We start from the raw sequence: 24,770 nt of genomic DNA, 5'->3' as shown, positions 1-24,770 counted from the left end.
AAATGGTAGCCCCCACCCCTATGTATACTTTAGCTACAAGTATGAATGATCCAGGGTCATCACTTGGGAACAATGCGTTCAATTCTGTCAATACTTAGGAAATATAGCATTATGAAGAAAAAGTAACTTGAGAAAATGAGAATGTGGCCACTATACTTTCTGAGATCCAAATAACCAAAGAATTGGTAAAAATGACTCAAAGCTGCCAGGGGCGGTGGTTCACGCTTGTAATCCCAGCACTCTGGGAGGCTGAGGTGGGTGGATCACCTGAGGTCAGGAGACCAGCCTGGCTAACATGGTGAAACCCCGACTCCATAAAAATACAAAAATTAGCCGGGCATGGTGGCGGGTGCCTATAATCCCAGCTGCTGGGCAGGCTGAGGTGGGAGAATCACTTGAACCCAGGAGGTGGTGGTCGCAGTGAGCTGAGATCACGCCACTACACTCCTCCAGCCTGGGCAACAGAGTGAGACTCCATCTCAAAAACAACAACAACAACAACAACAACAAAAAAAAGCCCTCAAAGCTTGAATACCATAAGAAGTGGTTTTAAATAAAACCAGCTAGCCCCTTGGTAATACTAAAAGTATTTTAGAAAATGGAAAACTGAACATGAAGGTCTTAATAATACATGGAAGCAAGGCTGCCTTTCAGAAGAAATCATTTTTTAAAAAAAATTTTTTGTAGCGATGGGGTCTTGCCATGTTGCCCAGGTTGGTCTCAAACTCCTGGACAAAAGTGATCTTCCTGCCTTGGCCTCCCAAAGCGTAGGATTACAGGTGTGAGCCACCGTGCCCTGGCAGAAGAAATAATTTCTTTGCATTACTGCTGATATTATCCCTCCAATACTGAACAACCACTACTTCTCATAAAAAGAGAATAGTTAAGATCAACTTTTTTCTTTTTTGAGACAGAGTGTCGCTCCCGTTGTGCAAGCTACAGTGCAGTGGTGCAATCTCGGCTCACTGCAACCTCCACCTCCTGGGTTCAAGCAATTTTCCTTCCTCAGTCTCCCAAGTAGCTGGGATTACAGGCTTGTGCCACCACGCCCGGTTAATTTTTGCCATGTTGGCCAGGCTAGTCTTGAAATCCTGACCTCAAGTGATCCACCCGCCTTGGCCTCCCAAAGTGCTAGGATTACAGGTGTGTCCGGCCAGTTATGATCATCTTTAAGAAAGATTATAAGTATCTGAAAACAACAAGAAACAAAACTACTAGAACAAATTAAATTATGGTATCTCCCTATAGATAGTAATCATCTAATATATTTGAACTTTAAAAAGATACAAAAATAAAGCTATAATAATCCAAGAGTTTCAATATTATACAACATTTAAGAGCAGCAATATAAAACTAGAAAAAAAAAGAAACGAGGCCATTCCATACATTTAAAATTTTTGCTTTACTCTGTCAATATACTATTTTAGAATTCATTATGGCAGCCAAATAAAATTCATGGCCTTTTAAATTAAAACTTTTTTGTTCAAAAATAAAACTACTGGCTGGGCGCGGTGGCTCATGCCTGTAATCCCAGCATTTTGGGAGGCGGAGCTGGGTGGATCATGAGGTCAGGAGTTCAAGACCAGCCTGGCCAAGATGGTGAAACCCTGTCTTTACTAAAAATACAAAAATCAGCTGGGTGTGGTGGCATGTGCCTGTAATCCCAACTATTCGGGAGGCTGAGACAGGAGAATCACTTGAACCTAGGAGGTGAGGTACTAGTGAGCTGAGATCGCGCCACTGCACTCCAGTCTGGGCAACAGAGCAAGACTCCATCTAAACAAACAAGCAAGCAAGCAAACAAACAAACAAAAAACTATTTACAGCCAAGGGGTATACTTTATTAAAAGTTATTCTGTTGCTGCCCCTTCTCCCATCCATTACTGCCTTAATGGGCAATAATCTTGTAACTAGCTGGTCTCCTGTAGCTCTCTTGTGTTAAGGTTACCAGTTTCTCAAATAAGAACACTAGGAAGCATCCCCAATTACCCCTTTTCTCTCCAATTCAGTGTAATAAATCCAATGAAATAAATTTATTGCCTAAATTGATTTCAAATCTGTCCCTTTTCCATTTTTGCAGCCAATGTGTTGGTTTAAGCCCTTGTATCTTGCCTCTGGAAAATGGCAATTTAAATTATTTTTCTGGCGTAAGTATTCCCCTCGGCCCTATCAACTACTGTTCACACCAATGAAAGTTATTAAAATACAAATCTGATATCGGTTTACTCTTTGTAATCCTTTAATTTTGTCCCCTGCATATAGAATAAAGCTCAACTTCTTATGAAGGTATATAAGGCCCTCTATTATTTGGCCCCTGCTTACCTAATCATCATCTTCTCTCATCATAACCCAGCTATCTGATTTATCTTGGATGGCCATACTCTCATACCTCTGTGCATTTCCACTAACTTTTCATTTTGCAAGAGAAAAGGCCCTCTCGCAACCATTTCCAACTTACTGTATAAGCAAGTGGTGATATTTACCTGACCTGTCAAATGGTTATGCCTTCCTTCTAAGAGCTTTCATAGCATACATGCACGTTTTGTTTATAGCATGTATCTCATTGAATTCTTTTAAAAAAATCAGTGCATGTGGACATAATAAAAAACAGTATAAAAGGGTTATAAAACAACAAGTAAACATCTCCTCTGCTTCTACCCTCCACTTAATAACTCTTTTTTTCCATTTGGAGACAGAGCTCACGCTGTTACCCAAGCTGGAGGGAAGTGGTGTGACCATGGATCCACTGCAGCCTCGACCTCCTGGGCTCAAGTGATCCTTCGGTAACCTCAGCCTCCCAGATAGCTAGGACCACATGTGTGTGTCATCACACCCAGCTATATATATATTTTTAAATTTTTTGTAGAGATGGAGGTCTTGGTCTTGCCATTTTGCCCAGGCTGGTCTCAAACTCCTGGCCTCAAGTGATCCTCTCGCCTTTGCCTTCCAAAGTGTTGGGATTACAGGTGTAAGCCATCATGCCTGGTCTACTCATTAACATTTGAACTGTTTTTAGTTCTGTTGGTCACTTCCATAAAGATTAATATGGTTGTATCTATAGTTCATGAGATACCAACTTTAAGAGCTCTATTAGTTCTCCTTTCCTTCCAACTTTCATTTATTTTATTTTTAATTCTTTTAGTGGTTACCTTCGTAACATTAGATATTACATTTTCATCCAACAAACAGAATATCACATCGACTGTGTTCTGGCAGTCCAGTTTCCATGCCTATTTTTTCTTTTTTAGATGGAGTTTTATTCTTGTTGCCCAGGCTGGAGTGCAATGGCACAATCTTGGCTCACTGCAACCTCTACTTCCTGGGTTCAAGCGATTCTCCTGCCTCAGCCTCCCGAGTAGCTGAGATTACAGGCATGCGCCACCACGCCTGGCTAATTTTGCATTTTTAGTAGAGATGGGGGTTTCTCCATGTTGGTCAGGCTGGTCTCCAACATCCAACCTCAGGTGATCCGCCCACCTCAGCCTCCCAAAATGCTGGGATTACAGGCATGAGCCACCACACCCGGCTTCCATGCCTATTTTTTCTACTCCTTGAAGACAAGAGTCTTATTTTTCTTTGATCTTATCCCAGGAAGAAATATTTAGTGTATAAATGGAAAGTTTATTTTGATTCTGAGGTGGTTATGTCTAGGAAATGTAGTTTTAAGGCAGTCTGAATTATTTTAAGGGTTTATTTTTGTTTTGAGCATTATAATCTACAAATGTGGCAGAAAGTTGTAATATGTTTAGATAGAATCTGATCCTAATTTGTAATTATGTAAAAGAACTGACTGCATTTATATTTCATATTAAAAGCAGATATAAACAATTTTAAATATTTTGGGTTCAATTAAATAACTTCATAAAATAAACTTTCAAACTTCTGTTATACAAATACATGAAACATACGTTGATAGCCACTTAATTCACTGTATGACCTCAGGTAAGATCTCTATGCCTAAGACTCAACTATGAAATAAAGATAATAATGGAATTTACTGAGTTGTTGTGAGGTTCTATAAATTAATTCATTTAAAGTGGTTGGAACAGTACTTTCAGATAACAACTTAATGAATGTTAGTGGTTTTTATTTTTTAATTATTTTACTTAATTATTTTAATTAATTAACATTTATGTTATTATTTAGTTTTTTTTTCTTGAGATGGAGTCTCACTCTGTTGCTCAGGTTGGAGTGCAGTGGCGTGATCTCGGTTCACTGCAACCTCCACCTCCCAGGTTCAAGCGATTCTCCTGCCTCAGCCTCTGGAGTAGCTGAGATTACAGGAGCCTGCCACCATGGCCAGCTAATTTTTTTGTATTTTTAGTAGAGATGGGGTTTCACCATGTTGGCCAGGCTGGTCTCAAGCTCCTGACCTCAGATAATCTGCTCCTCCCGGGTCTCCCAAAGTGCTGGGATTACAGGCGTGAGCCACCGCCACTGGCCTATGTTATTATTTAGTATTACTGCTACTCAGGAGTCTTAGTGATCCTTACATTGAATGTGAACTGTTGCCAAACATTATTCATATGTTTAAAAAAAGCTTCTTTGGGAATAACGCTTTTATATTATAATTAGAATAATATGTTAAAGACATTTAGATTTTTGTTTGCTTTGAAGATATCAGTCCATGTACTGATGCTTACAGACACACAACAAAAGTGAAGCTATTTTAAGCAACTGTGAAATTTCTTTAGCAACTACAATTTCACGCACAGTTAGCTTAACCTCCATTTCATCCTTCTATGTTTTACACATCCGTAGCATTCTCTTTCTGACAGCCTGAAGCTTAAAAGTTGCCATTGTCTTGAATACTGCTGTTTAAGCTGACTTATGAATTACTCTGCAACTGGCTACACAATAGCCATGAAAATTGAAAACAACTAAATGTTTTGATGCGTTTTTATCTGAATTAAGAAAAATTATGTGATTTATATAACATGTTATCTCGCTGGGCCTTAAATAAAGCCCAATTTGGGGACATATTCTTGAAAAACACCAAGTGACAGGAGCCATTAAAGTCTGTGGTAAACTGAGAAATAAGGATTTGGTGCTTTTAAATAAAAACTAGTAACGAAATTCTATTAATATTGTTAAGTATAAATGGCAAAAGGGGCCTTCAGAAAGCTAGCCCAGTGTTTTATACGGAACTCATCCAACTTCTTAAAGTAACTCTGTGAAGCAGGTCTTACTATTAACATTTTCAAAATAAAAGGTAAAATAGCATAGAAGTTTAAAAACTTGGGGCTCTAGAATCAAATAGACTTGAGATAAAACCAGGTTTTGGCATCTAATTGCCAGCTAACGGTAGGCAGATTATACCCTAGTTTCCTCTTCTATTAAATAAGGATAATAGTATTTACATTATAGGGTTGTTGTGAGGATTAAATAGATAATGCAGGTAAAACACTTAGCATATAACCAGTGTAAAATAAACACTAAGGTAAGGCAATGTAATTATTATAACAAAACTGAAGCTCCTGGGGTTATTTGCTAGCCCAATCACAAAGTCAGGAAGTAAAGAAGCTGAGATGAAAATTAAACTCTCGGCCGGGGTATGGTGGCTCACGCCACCCATAATCCCAGCACTTTGGGAGCCTGAGGTGGGTAGATCACGAAGTCAGGAGATTGAGACCATCCTGGCCAACATGGTGAGGTGTATTTAGTCTCTACTAAAATACTAAAAAAAAAAAAAAAAAAAAAAAAGTAGCCGGGGACGGTAGTCCCAGCTACTCAGGAGGCTAAGGCAGGGGAATCGCTTGAAGCCGGGAGGCGGAGGTTGCAGGGAGCCAAGATTGCACCACTGTACTATACAGCCTGGTGACAGAGCAAGACTCCGTCTCATAAATAAATAAATAAATAGAAAATTAAACTCTCTCAACAATTCTTATAAAAAGAGATAAACTTCTAATGAGGTATACATGTTAATTAATATTACTTCTGCACTGTCTCTGGCCTGTTGGAGTGCATGCAAGTATCAAGGCAGAGTGTAATACACATAAAAAATGATAATGCTACTATATAAAGCAGGTGACTTAAAATTAGTCCAGTTCCAACTAGGTAATGGAATGGGAAGTGGAGGGCATCCAATTATATTCATAAATTTATGTTATACACTGCTTAGATCCACTTATTCAATTCTAGTATAATAAGATTAATATTGAAGATAAGGATTTTTGTTATTTTCCTATTATCTGAAAAGTAGATCTTTAAATGAAAACAAAAGGCTTTTATCAAATCCCTGACCTGTTGAATTATTTGCCAGAAAAAGTAATGGCATGATTTGCTGATCTGCAGCATATGCTTCTACTGGTATTTTGTGAAGGGGACCAAGATGTTTTAAAACTCAGATAAATCTCTTCTCAACCTGGAAGTCTTTTTTTTTTTTTTTAATATTACTTTTAAGCTTTTCTCTTCCCAATTTTTCTTAAACCTTTGAAATCTGTTACCAGGTGATAGGTTTACACATATAAATAAGTAAGAGAAGAATGTTAGTAGAAAAATTTGAAATAATTGCGATTAGTTTGATAGCTTGTTTTGCTTTTTCTAATAAAGTAATTATTTTTATATTACAAACATATAGCTCAATTTATTTTCTGCTATAATGTTACTTCTAATTTTAAAAATATCATTGTTTCCTCCTGATCTGTCATCTGAATAGTGAAAACCAATAAATATTTTTTTCTAAACTGACTTTAAAATATGAGTCTCCTTCAATTTTCTGACTAGGTTTGTCACAGAAAATTGAGCTCCACCTTGACAACTGGGTGTGTTGGCCTATGCTTGTAATCCCAGTGATTTGGGAGGCCCATGGGGGAGGAGAGCTTGAGGCCAGGAGTTCAAGACCAGCTTGGGCAACATGGTGAGACCTTGTCTCTACAAAAATAGAGAATTAGCTGGGGGTGATGACGCATGTCAATAATCCCAGCTACCTGGTAGGCTGAGGCGGGAGCATCACCTGAGCCCTGGAGTTGGAGGCTGCTGTGAGCTATGACTGCACTACTACATTCCAGCCTGGGCAACAGAGGGAGACCCTATTTCTAAAACAACAACAACAACAACAAACAAACGAACAAACAAAAAACTAGAGAAAATTAAGCTCCACTTTAACAATGGTCTTGAGAAATTTTTTTATTAGCACAACCTTTTTTCCTCCAAATGCAATCTTTCATACATTTTAATGTGATCAAAATGGCACACATTTATAAAGTGGAAAATTTGTAGTATTTTCCTCTTAAAATACGTCAATTGAAAGGACTTAAAAATTTGAAACTAGGATTATGTTTGACATAATTTATTTCTGTATTTTGTTTCACACAAGTAGTTATAAATAGTAAAAATTTTCATACTAATTCTGCAAGAAGATATTTCCTCTTGATTCAACTAATCCAGGAGAACTTGAAAGTGGAATAATAGAAAACACTGCTCCAAATTTTTATCACTGGCAAATCTGATCATTTATATTTCATATCTATTTTCTTTTACCCTACGTTGTCAATAGCAATTATTATCATGCTATTCTGAGTTCTCCAAATTTCCTATTCTTTCTTGCTTTTATCATCAGCAAACCAGATTACTATTACTACTATTACTGCTGCTGCTGTCATCACCACCTGCAGCAAGTATTTACCTACTACTTGTTATACACTAGGCACAATTTTAAGCAATGTATGCATATTAACTTATTTAATCCTCATAATCACCCTAGGAGACAGGAACTATAATTATCCCCAATTTATAGTTATAAAAACAGACACACAGTAATCAGGTAATTTGTCCAAGAACACTCACTGAGTAGCAGAGAATATCTGAATCTAGGCAGTCTGGTTCTATAGTATATCTTAACCACTAGTCTAAACTTCTTTGTATTTTAATCAAGACTGAACAATAAATTAGGTGGAAATAATTTGTTTATTATTTCACAAAGATAAGTAACTCAACTAAGTGAATTCTTATCTCCAGAGGTGCTCCGGTTTGGTACAAGCTTGACCTTCAGAATAGTAGTTCAGAAATAAGGCAAGTGTAAACACAAAAGACTAAAAATGCTAAAACCAATTAAATCAAAATATTTTGAAGGAGGAAGAAAGAAACCACAAGGACCTTGGGAAACCAAGATCTAAAAAAGAAAAGGTACTAACTAAAGAAATAGGGGGATATAGGCTAGGCACGGGGGCTCACGCCTGTAATCCCAGTACTTTGGGAGGCTGAGGGGAGTGGATCACCTGAGGTCAGCCTGTCCAAGTTGGTGAAACCCCGTCTCTACTAAAAATAAAAAAACTAGCTGGGTGTGGTGGCAGGCAACTGGAATTCCAGCTGCTCGGGAGGCTGAGGCAGAACTGCTTGAACCCACAGGAGAATTGCTTGAACCCGGAGGTTGCAGTGAGCTGAGATATTGCCATTGCATTCCAGCCTGGGCAAAGAGCAAAACTTTGTCTCAAAGAAAAAAGGGGAGAAGGGAGGGGCAGATATAGTTAGGGAGAAAAAAGTTCTAAAATAATGTCTGAAAGCAGCTGAAATCATTGTTATTAAGAACCTTGAGTAAGGAAATAATTTAAAAAAAAAGTACCTAGCAGCCATAAGCAAGTTCAAGATCACAGAATTTGCAAGATTATAAAAAGATGAGAAAAATAACCCACTTATTTAACCCACTAAAATACCACACATCTTAGAAAATAGTAAGTAGTTCAAAAATTCTAACAGAAAAATATTTATATGTATCCCAAGAAAATCCCAGGAAACAATTTTAATCTCATGGTCATGTACACTTTGAAAAATTATCTATTAAGGTGAGTGGTCACATTGGAATCACTAAAAAGTTGTGCTAAATAATTAACATTATCTCTTTTTAGATAGATTTGGGATGCTTATGGCATCCTTGTAAGTAAAATGTAGAAATGGGAGATCTATATTTGTAGTTAGATAATTATAACCAAAGAGTGTTACCAGTGGATAACTGCCAACATGGAGACAAGTTTCCTTATTCTTTTAGTTTTATAAAAATAGATTTCCGGATATAAGTGAAATATATGAAAAATATATTTATCAAGTAGCTACAAAGTTAAGTATATTTTCAATATAGCTTTTAAAAAATCACCTTTTCCAACTTGTTCTTAGTAAAAACAGCCTTATTCAAGGGCAAGAACTTATGAAATACTGTGTGCTAAAGGCTGGAGATTTATAAACATTTAAAAAAATCAAAGAGTAGGCTGGGCATGGTGGGTCACGCCTGTAATTCTAGCACTTTGGGAGGCCGAGTTGGGTGGATCACCTGAGGTCAGGAGTTTGAGACCAGCCTGGCCAACATGATGAAACCCTGTCTCTACTAAAAATACAAAAAATGATCTGGGCGTGGTGGCCGGTTCCTGTAATCCCAGCTACTCAGGAGGCTGAGGTAGAACTGCTTGAACCCAGGAAGTGGAGGTTGCAGTGAGCTGAGATTGTGCCATTGCACTCCAACCTGGGCAATAAGAGTGAAACTCTGTACTGGTGGTGGGGGGTAAAATCAAAGAGCGTTACTTTTTGGGAGAGAAAGAAAAGCAAAACAACAGATAAGATATAGTGTAAATCAAAGTATCCCTAAGTGCTTTGGGAATACAAAAGTGTAGCTAACATAACCTGGGAGTGATAGTGGTGGTGTGTAAGGTTGGGGAGAAGTCTAAGAAGATGGGAAAGCTGAGCTAAATCTTCTAAATCATCTAATGTAAAGGTGGTTTACTCTAGTAATTGAGGAATAAAGATATAAAATATCTAGGGGCTTACCTAGTACCTACCTCTGCTCTTTACCTGAGAACTGCTTTATCTGTCTGCTTTCCAATACACCATGCTACACAGCTACTGTGCAGCTAATAGGTTCTTGCGTTATTCCACAACCCTAGCTAATAACTGGTTAGTGATCCAACTAGGACAAATAGCAATCCTTGTCAAAAATATTTTTTGAAAGCCAGTAGTGAGACAAAGAATAAGCAAAAGCAAAAAAGAGGCTGCAAGAGCCTGTCAGTCTCCGATTTTTAGCTGCTCCTTCCTCTCAGGTTGCTGCTCAATTGTGGAGTCCAAGAGTCAAAAGATTAACTACTTTCCCTAAACCAGCTAAAATGTTGGACAAGGAAGTTCAAATACAAGATCAATGGGAAGAGTTATACTCAACTGGACTGGGTATCTTTACCCTTCTATCTTAAGACTCAATATATAAAGCTGTAGTCACTTATATTCCTTAGTAAATACTAACTGTATAAAAACAGTACTAAAATTTAAGTAATTTTTGTTTCATTAGTTTACATTTTCTTCAAGCTACAAATTAGTTATGATTTTTACAATAAGTCAACATCCTTACCAATGTCTGTAAACTATACCTGGGTTGTAAGCAAAGCTATTTAAAACAGTAGTAAAATAACTTACCAAAAATCTCATTCTAGCTTGTATTTGAGATGCTGAGTAGGTCTTTTATGATCAAAACTCAAGGGGAGGGAGACCAAATAAAAATAGTGGAAATCAATCAGCAGAATGACAAAGGGTTTCAAAGTCATTTTCTGCTTTTATTGGGAATAATTTATGGCAAAAATTTTATGCTTCTGGCTACCAAAGGCTAAATTCACTTTGTTAAAAAAGTGACCATTAGTAAAAATGAGTCTCATCCTTGGATAGACCTATATAAAGCATCCAACTAATTAAGAACCAAAAATGAATGTCCTAGTAACATTTTAAAATTATATACAAATAGCTAAAGCATTCTATATAAACTACAACTTTCTCTTCTTCTTCTTTTTTTTTGAGACAGAATCTCGCTCTGTTGCCCAGGTTGGAGTGCAGTGGTGCCATATGGGCTCACGGTAACCTCTGCTTCCAGGGTTCAAGTGATTCTCCCGAGTAGCTGGGACTACAGGTGCGTGCCACCACACCCAGCTAATTTTTTGTATTTTTAGTAGAGATGGGGTTTCACGGTGTTAGCCAGGATGGTCTCAATCTCCTGACCTCGTGATCCGCCAGCCTCGGCCTCCCAAAGTGCTGAGATTACACGAATGAGCCACTGCACCCAACCTGACTTTTTAAAGAATTTATACTCACAATGATTCCACATGCACAGAGCTATGTTTAAATATATACATCTTTTACGAGACAGGGTCTCCCTCTCCTGCTCAGGCTGGAGTGCAGTGGCATGACCTCAGCTCACTGCAACCTCCGCCTCCCAGGCTCAAGCTATCCTTCCACCTAAGCCTCCTGAGTAGCTGGGACTATAGGTGTACACCACCACACGTGGCTAATTTTTGTATTTTTTGTAGAGACGGGGTTTCACCACGTTGCCCAGACTTAAGTATTTTTAATGTAAGGCACTAGTCTACATATTAGACTTTTACTTTTATTGACAACTAAATTAAACTGTGATTTTAAATTAAGCCTTAAGCTAGAGTTGAGTGACACAGAAAAGTATATATGTTGTATAATCCACGATCGTGTACCAAAAATCCAGAGAACAATACTGCATAGATTAAATCTAGCACTATTTCTATACTTGCATGTGGTTTGCATCTAAATGGGAGGATTGCCCCAACATGCCATACTTTTATATTTCCAGTAATATTTTTTAAGTGTTTTTTGCTATTTTGGTTTCACTAGTCTTACTGAAAAAAGTAAAAAAAAAATCACCAGTTTTGTGCAAAGAGTGCTAGTCGATGCTAATAAAAACTACATCTTAGAGATTAGGGGCTAGGAGCAAAGTAAAAAACACTGGATTCAGTGTAAAAGATGCATTAAGACAGGCTTACTTGTACTTAGATACGATAATCACTCCAGCTTGTAATTAGTTGGTCATATATTAACCAGCAGATCTACTGTTATTGCTGAGCTGCAACTGCTGAAATGTGTTAAGATACAACATATAGCTCCATTAATAATGAAAACTGAGTAGCAATATAATTAATTTTAGAAGTGCGTGGTGCAAGTTTGGTTCTACTAAACTTATACCAAAAAACTGGGGTATTGTGAAGAACTACTAAGGAAAGGCAGTAAGTAAAAATAGCTTTTACAAGCATTTGGTTTACGGTTTCAGCAGATCTGTTATCAAAGAGCAGACCTCTCAATTTACCCAAATCACAAGGGGATGCATATAGTAAACACTGTTTATTATAAAACGCCCTTTGTTCTTCAGTCCTTCTGAGTTTGGTGTTTCAGTGAAAAAGAATGTTGGTTGAGTAATGGTACAACCCACAGAATAGCTTAAAGATAAGGAAAGAATGACTCATACAGATTTATTCAGCAATTTGTCCCATGTGAATACCTCAGCAAAAAGAACGGAGGGGCAGCAAAAGGTCTACCAAACTAGTTAAGTTGTATGTCTTAATCTATTTAAAATCAAGTTTAAAAAACTTGTTTAGATTTTATTTACGTGCAATAAAAAGACTAACTTACGCATAAAGAAATCTTCTAAACACTAAAATGTTTTACTGGTGTATGTGAACCAGTAAAGTGAAAAACATGTAAGGCTTTGCAAGCCATTTTTGAGATACTTGGAATTTCAGGTTCAGATATAGAGAAATCAAGGGTTAAATTTTGGCTGCATACTAACATTTCAAAGCTTGCCTGCTTGTTTTTCTTTTAGAATTCCGAAAATGTACTTACTGTTAAAAATAAACCTTTACTACCAATAATAATAACATATCATTATGTCTGAATGCTTTACAAACCTTAGTACTTCAAATAGAATTCAGCATGTACAAGTCAAAGACAGTATTTAGAAGGAAACAACAGAAATATGCTAACATTTTTTCTCACCACAAACACAGGCATCTTACCAATTTAGTTTTAATTGGATATCACAAATGACCTTTACAGTCTACTTTATAATTTAAATAGATCGAAGGGTTTTGATGAAAATATTTAAAAGATGAGCAAGTTCACTATTAATTTGTTTGAACAGCAGGTTTTAAACACAGTAGGTTCACTTGGAGAGACTGGACTACCTATCCTTCTGTTTTCACATGTTAAAGGTGAAGGTAGGTGTCTCAAATTACTAGCAATAGGTGTGTAAAGTAACAGTCCATACACTTTTTAACCAGATTTAATGTTATAATTTATTGTAGACAATTAAGTGCCAGGTATTATGTGCTTTACTTTCATTTCAAGTTTCATCCAACACTGGGTTCTTACTACAAATGAACAAAGGCACCTATTATTTTTTGGCTTCATTTGGCCAGAAGTTAGGAAGACTGGAGAACTATAAGATCCAAGCACGTTATAGGGATTCTACTTCCCCTTTGCTTGACAATCATGGTGGAATGGGATCCTGGTATGCAACCATACTTTTCCTTCATATTTGCTTTGATTGATCTAATAGGCCAGACAAGAAATCAGTTGAGTTTTACTAAAAAGTGTAAAAGCAAGAGGCTTCTTTACACTTAAATTGATTAAGCAACTTACATTTTACCTTATCTCAACTAAACCATCCAATGGAAGGAATATACTAGAAAACAGTACCTTTTTGGTTTCAAATTGTGCTTCCTCCTGACAGCATCCTCTGCAATCAGGATCCAGCTGAAGCAGGTTGAACTGTCCGAGAAGATCACAAGAGCTGCAGAGCAAGTTGCTAGAAAAGCCTAACTCTCTGCATGCCTCTGATGAAAACTCTGCCCCAAAAGCAGAAACCTGAAAATAAAAAATGGGGAAATAAAACACAATTCCATGTTTATATTACAAAGTTTCCCCAAAAGAGAACATGGGGTTGTCAAAAACTAACACATTGAAGACAAGTTACTGAAATGTTTCTTTCGGAGATACATTCTTTTAAATTTTAATTTAATTTTTTTTTTGAAATGGGAGTCTTGCTGTTGTCACCAGGCTGGAGGGCAGTGGTGCAATCTCGGCTCACTGCAACCTCTGCCTCCTGGGTTCAAGCGATTCTCCTGCCTCAGCCTCCTGAGTAGCTGGGATTACAGGCGCACGCCACCACACCTAGCTAATTTTTGTATTTTTAGTAGAGACGGGGTTTCACCATGTTGGCCAGGATGGTCTTGATCTCTTGACCTCGTGATCCGCCCACCTCCTCAGCCTCCCAAAGTGTTGGGATTACAGGCATGAGCCACCGCACCCAGCAATAAATTCTTTTTTAAACTCTGTAGCCTTACACAACAGTCTGGTTTCTCCCACCTCCCCTACAAGCTTTTTTTCTTAAACATCTATCATCTTTCAGCTTAGCTAAAACATGGATTAACAAGAAAAGATATATCATTGTTCATGATGTTTATTACATAAATATTTTCTTAAAGATTTATTGTTTTAAAAAGGAATTTTCTTATAAGAAAAAATAATTTTAGTTTCATTTTAAGAACTCAACATCTGTTCATAAGGGTCTATGGAGTAAGATTAACTATAGGGTTTATCTACAGTCACATTCAGCAGAAGAAGGACAGGAAAGGGGATGGTGTAGGCAACAGCATGCCAGAATTCAAGCTTTTGATTTTAGGTAATAGTGCCACCACTTACAAGATGTGTGACCCTGGGCAAACTATCCTCCCCAAGCTTTCCTCACTCATAAAGTAAGGGGCAATACTTCCTACATAAAACAGATTGCTATGGTTACTTTATATAAATCATTACATTTGGCCGGGCGCGGTGGCTCAACCCTGTAATCCCAGCACTTTGGGAGGCCGAGATGGGCGGATCACGAGGTCAGGAGATCGAGACCATCCTGGCTAACACGGTGAAACCCCGTCTCTACTAAAAAATACAAAAAACTAGCCAGGCGCGGTGGCGGGCGCCTGTAGTCCCAACTACTCGGGAGGCTGAGGCAGGAGAACGGCGTGAACCCGGGAGGCGGAGCTTGCAGTGAGCTGAGATCCGGCCACTGCACTCCAGCCTGGGCGGCAGAGCGAGACTCCGTCTCAAAAAAAAAAAAAATAAAAAATAAAAAAAAAAATAAATAAATCATTATATTTAATCAGAGATGATTTAATCAATCAGAATGGCTGACAAAAGCAGGCTTTCAACAATATTCTCTTCCCTCATCCATTCTTTTTTATGTATCAGTGAATGTGGTATACCTCCATTTGTCTGAGGCCAATCCCTCTACTTGCTCTTTGGATTCTATCTTCTCTATCTTCACAGATACTTCATTTCATCAATACCTCAACCTTTAGGTATATTTAAGCCCTATGGTCCTAACTGCTCTTCCCATGTTCTGTCATTTCTGAATTGTTACTACAGCTTGGTTTCTATTATTTTTTCCTAACTCCCCAAACTCATTAATATAGCCTGGTTTCTGCTCCTACTACTCCACAAAATTTGCCCAAAATTACCAAATGCAAAGGTATTCAAAACTGTTCTGCTTCAACTACCCCGTCCAAAAGCTTGTCCTCCTTTTCTTTTCTCTTCTCTGCATCTCTTAAATGCTATTGTTTCCCACAGTTCTGTTTTTGGCTCTCTCTTAGTTTTACATGCCTTCTATTTATTACTGCATATTTATCCATGGCTTCAGATAAGCATTTATTGAAAACTCTTAAATATTTTTTCTTGAATGTCAGGCTTCCAAAGCCAACAGTCCACTCAACATCACATTTAGGTGTTGAATAAGCATTGCAAGTTCAAAATCTGCAACAGTGAAACTTACTTTTTTCTTAAATCTATTCTTCCTAAGGTATTCAGTATCTCAATAAAATGGCACCATTTCTCTTTATTCTTCGAGAAAGTTGTGCACAGTTGTAAAACAGTACTGTTCATGACGCTGTACTATGTAAATATGACTCCTCAACAATACTATGAACTCTTCTGATGGCAAGCATTAAGTTGTTTCTCTGTCTTTCCCTCACTTCTGACAGTTTTCATATACCTGCTGAATACATAAATTGGACAAAGCCACAGCTTCAGGTAGGGAAAATTTCAGATTGACTGCAACTGATTGATCTTCTAGACCAAGGGTCTGCAAACTTTATGCAAAGGGCCAGATAATTATGTTAGGCTTTTGTGGCTATATGGTTTCTGTACATCTATTCAACTCAGCTATGGCAGTGCAAGAACTAGTCACAGATAACACACGAATGAATGAATGAATGAGTGTGTCTGTGTTCCAGTGAAACTTGGTTTCATTTTGCTATTTATGTTAATTCGTTCTACAAAAACAGGGTTGACTGAATTTGGCCCACCAGTTGCACTGTGTCAATCCTTTTCTAAACTCACGAGGTAGATTAATATTCAGTGGCATTTCCCAATGAAAAGAAAATTTGAGTACTTGTTGGCATATTCACCCAAAATGCTGATTTGATATTTTATACATCTTTAATCCTATCTCTGTAATAATGTCATATGTATATATTTTTCAAAACAGATGAAACATCCCAGCCTAGTGGGAGGGATCTGAGACTTTATTGGTTAATTTGTGTGGTTGATTTCTCTAGTTTAACTATAAGACACTTGCTACTACACTAGTACTTTGGGTAATTTCTCCATCAGTAAAGTGATCTGCCTCATCTATTTCACAGGTTAATTTGAAAATCAAATGTAACAATGAGCAGAATGTGTTTTCCAAAGACAAGGCAATCAATATGTATCAAAGGCTGCATCAATGTGTATAAATCATTTCACATGTTCTTACAATGTTAGTCCTCCACTGAGAAGTTGGATCTATGTACCCTCCCCTTGAATCTGGGCAGGGGCCATGGCTGTTTTGAACAACAGAGTTTAAAGGAAGTTATGTGATTCTGAGGGTAGGTCGTAAAAGAGCAAACAGCCTCTGCCTGGCTAGCATTCTTTTTCTAGGAACATCAGCTTTGGAACTTAGCCAATCTGCTGTATAGAAGTCTATACTAGAGAGACAACATGGAAGGGCCCATGTAGAGAGCAACTGAAAACTCCAGCTGACAACCAGTATCAGCTACTAGACATGTGAGTAAACCACCTTCAGATTTCAGGCCCTAATGTTTCAACTGAGGTCTGAGACACCATAGAACAGAGAAGCCATCCCTGCTGTGCCCTGTCAGAATTGCTAACCCTCAGAATTTGAAAGCAAAATAACAAACTGTTTTACACCACTAAATTTTAGGGTAATTCTGTTTTGCAGCCATAGTTACTGAAAGAGGCAGAAAGAGTGAAATTGAAATCATTTTGGAAATTGTGAACTCCGGAAATTGTGAACTCCTTAACAAGCGTAAAAAACTGTTACCAAAACCGTTAAACAACAAAATAAGAACCTCAAATGAATAATCATGCAATCATACTACTTGGTTTTATTCTGGCATTTACGGAGCACCTACTGACTGAGCATGACTATGCAAAACATCATGTATTTCAAAGTCTTAACACATCTAGATTCTAATGCCATCACAGAGCAACCTTACTTCTAAACAGGGAGTATTATCATTTATCTCACGGAGTTTTGAGGATTATAGAAGTGCACAGAAAACATCTAGCATCCCGCCCAGTACAGAGTAGGTACTGAATACATGTTGGTATTAGGCTCACCTTCCACTGTGAAAGCACACTTAAAAATTACAAAACACTATATAAATGTTTTTATCACTATACTAGACATGGGATAAAAGATTAAGTATAGGGGAGATAGAAGGTATCGAGTTTCTTAAGTAAACACTTTTTTCTAGCTGTTCTATCACTGGTTTTGCAGACTTAAGGTTTTGAATTTAAGGACATCAGAAAGTATTTTTAAGTACCTGGCAGGTAAATGCTAATATACGAGAGTTTGATATTACTCCTGCCATCCTTTTATTGCCAAAAGTAACTGATTGGCATTTAAATTTGCACATTAAGAGCAAATATTAAATTTTAGATTAATTAGCCACACTTGAAAGAAAGACAAAGATTCTAAGGACAGGGTTCCTGGCTAGGATAACCATTTAGCTTTCTCTATTTCAAAGCAAAATTGACAAATTAAGTGGCTTGGTTAGGTGCGGTGGCTCACGCCTTTAATCTCAGTGCTTTGGCAGGCCAAGGCAGGTGGATCACCTGAGGTCAGGAGTTTCAGACTAGCCTCGCCAACACGGTGAAACCCTGTCTCTACTAATAATACAAAAAAATTAGCCGGGGGTGGTGGCGCATACCTGTAATCTCGGTTACTTGGGAGGCTGAGGCAGGAGAATCGTTTGAACCCGGGAGGCGGAGGTTGCAGTGAGTTGAGATTGTGCCATTGCACTTCAGCCTGAGTGACAAGTGTGAAACACAGTCTCAAAAAAAAAAAAAAAAAAAAAAAAGGCTCTATTCCCTCCTTCTCCATGCATTACTCATTGTTTTATTTTTCTAGTATTAATGAGTTATTTCTAGATTAGAGTTGGCAGCAGAGAAACCGGCTTAACTTTCCTATACCATTACCTTAAAAATCTGATATAGCTATACATTTTGTTACACTTACACCTACATATTCATTATCTCTTCACTGGTCTTTATAACTCTCTGAGCAAACTTCAAATCTGAGACAAAAGCAAACAGATGGGATTACAGAATGAACTCTATGAAAATGAATACCAGAAACATGGCCATTACAGCAAGCTCTTATAAAGCAGCAGATATCTTGTTAAGTACTTTACATTATTATTCCATCTAATCTTAACCATCTTGTGAAACAGGTATTGTTATCACCATTTCATAAAGAAAAAAACAGGTTTAGGACAGTTAAGGTAATTTGTCTAAGACCACACAGGAAACAAGAAATGACAGCATCAAGATTCTAATTCTAGCATGCTCTCTAGGCCCCGAACCACTGACTACCATATTTCACAGAATCCATGATACACCATTATTGTATGTACCACTAATAATAAAAGCACCAATAATTATAACTGTGTGATCTAAAAGACCCAGCGAGATATTAACCTGAGAACAAATGGAGTGGGGGGTATCTCAGAAATAATGATACACAATTATCATTCTATACCACTTGTTAGTGTAGTGCCTTTTTGAATGAGAAAATATTACATATGATCTGAATGAAGGATTGAATATCATCACTTAGTTCTGGGGAATGCTAGTAAACAACTCCCTTAGACTGTACTAAAGTATCACTTTTCTATTGCTTATTTAAGCATACTCTATGTATTTTCAGATTAAATCATTTTATATCCAGTTGTTATCTCATTGAAATATTGACAAATATGCAGTTATTAACTTGAAATTAAAGCTATTCAGAGGAGTAGTTAATGGTAAAAAGTCAACTTGTCTAGTATAAGAAACTCAGAGGTATCAATTAACAAAATATGAGTGCAGTCCCAATGACAGTTTTATCCATAGCAGTATCTCAATCTCAAAGTGTCAAGAAATTGTTCCCTCATCCCCTTTTAATTCCTGTGGGAGCTTCCAAAGATTTCACTACTGCCAACTTCTTATGCCACCTGATCTTTTTTTCCCCTTGGGCCAACTGTGACATGCAGTTTCCAACTTCTTAGTGTTTTTTCAACAATTATCTATACCCCTTTTCATTTTCAAGGTTTTTCTTGCTTTCTTAAAAGCACTAGTTACTACAGAAGAGACATGAATAAACCTTAGGGAAGTTGTAACAGTTCAATAAGGGTGAATTGTCCAGCACTCTCTCTTTTCTGAGTAATTTTTGTATTTTTGAGATGGTTGGGCTTCCTCACTGCTCTACACTAATTGCAAATATCCTGTTGACTTTGGTGGCACGAAGCAACAACACAGACAAACTGGGGCCATTTACACTTCAGAAGGATTTAAATGAACAAATACATACGAGACACAATGAAGGGAATATAAAATAAAAATGGTTCCTGTATTCCCTTTGGCTACATTCTAATTGGCACAGGGACAGGAGGAGTGGAGGGATACTGAGACACACACACAGAGCTATGATTTGGCTAAGACCGTGTGGATTTGCATAATACAGTATAAAGTATGATGATACAAGGCCAGGGGTAGTGGCTCAAGCCAGTAATCCCAGCACTTTGGGAGGCTGAGGCAGGCGATCATGAGGTCAGGAGTTCGAGACCAGCCTGGCCAACATGGTGAAATCCCGTCTCCACTAAATATACAAAAAATTAGCCAGGCATGGGGGTGTGTGCCTATAATCCTAGCTACTCGGGAGGCCGAGGCAGGAGAGTCGCTTGAACCTGGGAGGCAGAGATTGCACCAATGCACTTCATCCCAGGCGACAATGTGAGACTCAGTCTCAAAAAAAACAAAAACAAAAACAAAAACAAAGTATGGTGATACAACATGCAAGGGAGAAATTACATGTAACTTTGCAAGTCTGGAAGTGGAATGTGAGTTAAGTTTTGCATTCTATTGAAACATCTTAGTTCAGGGAGAAAGAGATAAAGAAACAAAGGCCAAGAGTAAATAATTTACCTTAGTTATTAGAAGATAAAACTAAAAAATACATTTCATTAAAAGTAGTGTACTTTCCACTAAATTATACATCATGAGTATGAATTCAATAGGCAGAGTTTGAGAGAGAAAGGCTGCATATGATGGCTGTCTTTGGGAATATTTGGTGGAATGGTGTGGCTGTGGCTGATAACCCAATAGTTTCATTTGATGGCTTACTGTGTTGTAAGTTAGGATGTTCCATCCTGTGGGGGTCACATTCACAAAAAAATGGATAAGTTGATTCCTGCCTCAAAAGGTTTCAGTCTGGCCGGGCGCGGTGGCTCACGCCTGTAATCCCAGCACTTTGGGAGGCTGAGGCAGGTGGATCATGAGGTCAAGAGATCAAGACCATCCTGGCCAATATGGTGAAACCCCGTCCCTACTAAAAATACAAAAATTAGCTGGGCGTGGTGACATGCACCTGTAATCCCAGCTACTTGGGAGGCTGAGGCAGGAGATTCACTTGAACCTGGGAGGTGGAGGTTGCAGTGAGCCGAGATGGCGCCATTGCACTCCAGCCTAGCAACAGAGTGAGACTCCGTCTCAAAAAAAAAAAAAAAAAAAAAAAAAGGTTTCAGTCTAACATTTACTTACTAGCTAGAGTTGCACAGCTACCACAAATTTTTGAATCATATCTAAGGCAAAGTCCAAGCATGTGCATTTTTTAACCTCTCCTCCTTCCAACAATTTTCATCTACACACCTCCAGTTGGGATCACTGATAATAGAGCTCTATGAAGCTTACTGAAGCTGATAATAGTTTCCAAACAGATTTCATACTTCCAGGTTTTCACACCTTTGCTTGTGGGTTCTCTAATTAATTAATCAAACATTTCACTTATACATCAAGTATTGTATTACTCTGTATATATATCACTAGAGATAAAACAGTCAACAGGAAAGACAGGGTACTTCCCTTTGGGGGTGGGTAGGAGAATGCCAAAGAACAAGAAATCATTAAAGAAAACTATGGAAAGTATCTCAGAAAATAAATACTGATCACCATTGGAGCACATAGAAAGACTCTTAATCCAAACCTGGGGTATAGCAAAGCTTTGTTGGAGGAAGTGATTTCTCTGCTAAGAACAGAAAGAGAGTAAGTAGAAGATAGCCATATTTTTTTGTTGTAGGGTAGGAGAAAGGGAGCAGAGAATGAGAAGCTGGGAAGCGGCTTCTAGGTAATGAAAACACCATGTTCAAAGATCTGGTGAGGGAGAATACAGTATGTGAAATAAGCTAAACAAGTGATGCCAATTCTCCACTTGTACCTTTCTGCTCTCCTAATAGATGTAAATGTTGGGGAATAAGCCTGGACAGACAAACAAGTGCCTCCTTAAGGAACTTCGAGGAAGACAGACTTCACCTTAAAAGCAATAAGCAGCCACTGAAGAGTTTTAATCATGACAGATTTAAGTTTTAGGCAGATTACTTGACGCACTGTAGAGATTGGAAATGAAATGATGAGATGGGAGACCAGTTAAGGAAGCTGTTGTAATTCTAGGCAAAGATAGTGGCCTGAACGTAAGTATTAACTGTGGAAACAGAATTATTAAGTGGACTGGCTTAGAGATTTTTAAGGCTTCAACGACTAATTGAATTCAGAGAGTGAAAGGAAAGAGGATTTAAAATGACTTTTTTTTTTGAGATGGAGTCCCGCTCTGTTACCCAGACTGGAGTGCAATAGTGCGATCTCCGTTCACTATAACCTCCGCCTCCTGGGTTCAAGTGATTCTCCTGCCTCAGCCTCCTGAGTAGGCATGTGCCACCACGCCCAGCTATTTTTATATTTTTACTAGAGACGGGGTTTCACCGTGTTGGTCAGACTAGTCTTGAACTCCTGACCTCAGGTGATTTGCCCACCTCAGCCTCCCAAAGTGCTAGGAATACAGGTATGAGCCACTGCACCTGGCCAAAAATGACTAATTTTTGGCTTGGGCAATTGGGAAGCCGACAAAGGCAAAGCCAATCATTTAGATTCTGAATACAGCCAGGGATAATTCAAAGGGTGAACCAAGAGGCTGTTATTTTTGAGGAGAGAGATATTTATGGCCTGAATGATTAACAACTGGATGGATTTGAGATATTTAGGAATTAAAATCAGTAAGTTTCAGTAATTCCCTGGATATGAGATATGGAAGGAAAGGAGTCAAATATGACACCCAAATTTCTGGCTTGGATTCTGTGAACAGTCACTGTGGTACACTGTTTAATTAACTCTTATCATTATTACACATGGAATTAGTTAATTCCATAAATTCCTCCTCTCCTGGTATGCACACTTTGCAAAGTGACTCTGTCATTCCTTCCATGTAGGGATGGAATCTATTTCCCCATCCCTGAAATGTGAACTAGTCTTGTGACTTGCTTTGACAAATATGTGATGGAATGTATGTGATTTCCAAGGCAAGGCCTTAGGAGGCATTGTAGCTTTTACCCTTTTGGAGTGCTGCCCTGAGAGTGCCATGAAAAGAAGTTGGTCTGGCCGACTGGAGGATGAGAGGTCACATGGAAGAGAACCAAGTCCTGGAGCTGACAGCACCAACTATGAAAAGTGGTAACCCTGGGACCTTTCAGTTTAGCTGACCTACTAGGTCAATAAAAAGCATCAATGAGGCCAGGGGAAAACCAACATAGGTGGAGTAGTTCTACTCCACTGACCCAGAATTATGAGAAATCGTGGCTGTTTTAAGCTACCAGGTTTACAGTGTGGTTACACAGCTATAAGACAACTGAGAAAGACAGAGGGAGATCAAAAAAAGACAACCTGAAATGTTATTCTCAAATGACCTAAAGATACGCAAAAACTCTTAAACAGTAGAAAGTTTAGGGAGAGGTAGGTGATCCAATAATTCCTAGCACCAAATGCCTGAATAACAAGAGCAATGGAATGTTAATTAGAGAAGTTAAGAATCTACCTTTTGGATAAAGTAGCCAAAGCAAACAGGCAGGATGCTTTCAAGCTCTTTGAGAAAGGAAAGCAGAGGTGTTCACGGAGGACTCCGGGGTAGTCCCTCACACCCTCAACCCTGGATAAGTAAATTAAACCAGCTCTCCTTATTAGAGACTGCCTGAAGAATTAAGCTAGGATAAAAAACGTAAAAGCTTTCAGCACTATGCCTAAAATTTTATTATTCACACAGCAAAACATGGATATGAGAAAAAATAAGTTAAAAGTACACCTTTCCCATTCAAAGGTATTCTGCCTTTCTCTATTCTGCCAATAGAGAAAAATGAAATAAAAAACAATGTCTTAAAGACAACGAACATCATTAATTTGTACACCTTTCCCATTCAAAGGTATTCTGCCTTTCTCTATTCTGCCAATAGAGAAAAATGAAATAAAAAACAATGTCTTAAAGACAACGAACATCATTAAAAAATTAACTTCAAAAATAAATTATACTTTGGTATAGATAGCTCCTTTTACTCCAACAACATTGTTTAAAAGCACAAATCGCACTCAAGCGCAGCCAGCCATTTGTGAATAGCAGAGGAGAACGGAGGTTAAGAGGCTAACAGAAGTGGTGAAAATGAGAGAGCGCGCGCGAGAGAAAGGTAAACAGAAACTGTTCTCCTGGACCAAAGACTTGAAGACTTGCCTCTAAGATTTGGAAGTCTCGTCATGAGCTCTTGCAGTTCTGCCCGTTTAAAAACCACCTTCACTTCTTGCCAAGCTTTATTATTTCCCCCTCCCACCTGGTGTGATTTACAGATTGTTTTTAGCTAGAGCCGTATAAGAGAAGCTAAGTATCCAAGACAATCTGAAGTCAGGAGAAAACTGCTGCCAGAAACCCAAGGCGGGGAAGAACAAGGATCAACCGAAAAATTAAGCCACGTTGCATTCCGGCCGCAGCAGTCATTAAGGAGTCCTCCCCGCCCTTTTCAACCAGGACTGAATGTTGCGTCTTCCTCAGCTGCAATCTCTCCTACTCTCCCTGTGGCAGCTGCGAAGGTGACCTACACTCACCGCTTGAAGCACAGTCGCCAACAACAACCGTAGCCCAAACGTCGGCACCAGCCACCCACTCAGCCCAGCCGCCATCGCTACCATTTTCCGCAGGTTTCTGGCTGCCTAGAAGGACCCCTTAGCTAGGGCCGTCCACTCCAGAGCCTGATCCAAAATAGAACGCTAACGGCCGTTGCCCTTACATCTCTTATTTGGAAGTGACAGGTATTAAATAACGGCATATGAGAGCTTAAAAGTCATCAAATACAAAGACAGTCACTGGGTGCTTTCGATTACCCAAATCAGGCACTTTCCTAAACTCCCCACTTCTTTGCTTCTACGGTCTCCTTTCTTTCATTCACGACACTTCGTCAAGCAGCCAAGAAGCCACGCCTTAGCCAGTTTTAGCCCTGCCTTCTTCTCCAAGTTTACCCAATTGAACGTCGTCTTGATTGAGCTCTGTGGCAGAGGAAACCAACCGTAAACCGAACCAAGAGCGAAGCGCAGGGGCTCTTCGG

General features: G+C 38.5%; 1 non-coding gene across 5 annotated transcripts in view; it reads right to left on the bottom strand.

Moving 5' to 3' along the window:
* Positions 1 to 24,372, bottom strand: part of SELENOF (selenoprotein F) — a 49,567-nt gene extending 25,195 nt beyond the window's left edge. For all 5 annotated transcript variants that reach the window (XR_006691175.3, XR_012418070.1, XR_012418074.1 and 2 more), the window contains exons 1-2: positions 24,274 to 24,372; positions 13,465 to 13,632 (exon numbers count right to left, since the gene is read on the bottom strand). This is a non-coding gene — a transcript (selenoprotein F). The remainder of the gene's footprint in view (positions 1 to 13,464; positions 13,633 to 24,273) is intronic.
* Positions 24,373 to 24,770: the final 398 nt, after the last annotated feature.

Source organism: Macaca fascicularis, chromosome 1 (assembly GCF_037993035.2).
Source record: "Macaca fascicularis isolate 582-1 chromosome 1, T2T-MFA8v1.1".
NCBI classification, from domain to species: domain Eukaryota; kingdom Metazoa; phylum Chordata; class Mammalia; order Primates; family Cercopithecidae; genus Macaca; species Macaca fascicularis.
Note: the sequence above shows the minus strand (reverse complement) of the source record. Positions and strands in the feature narration are given on the sequence as shown.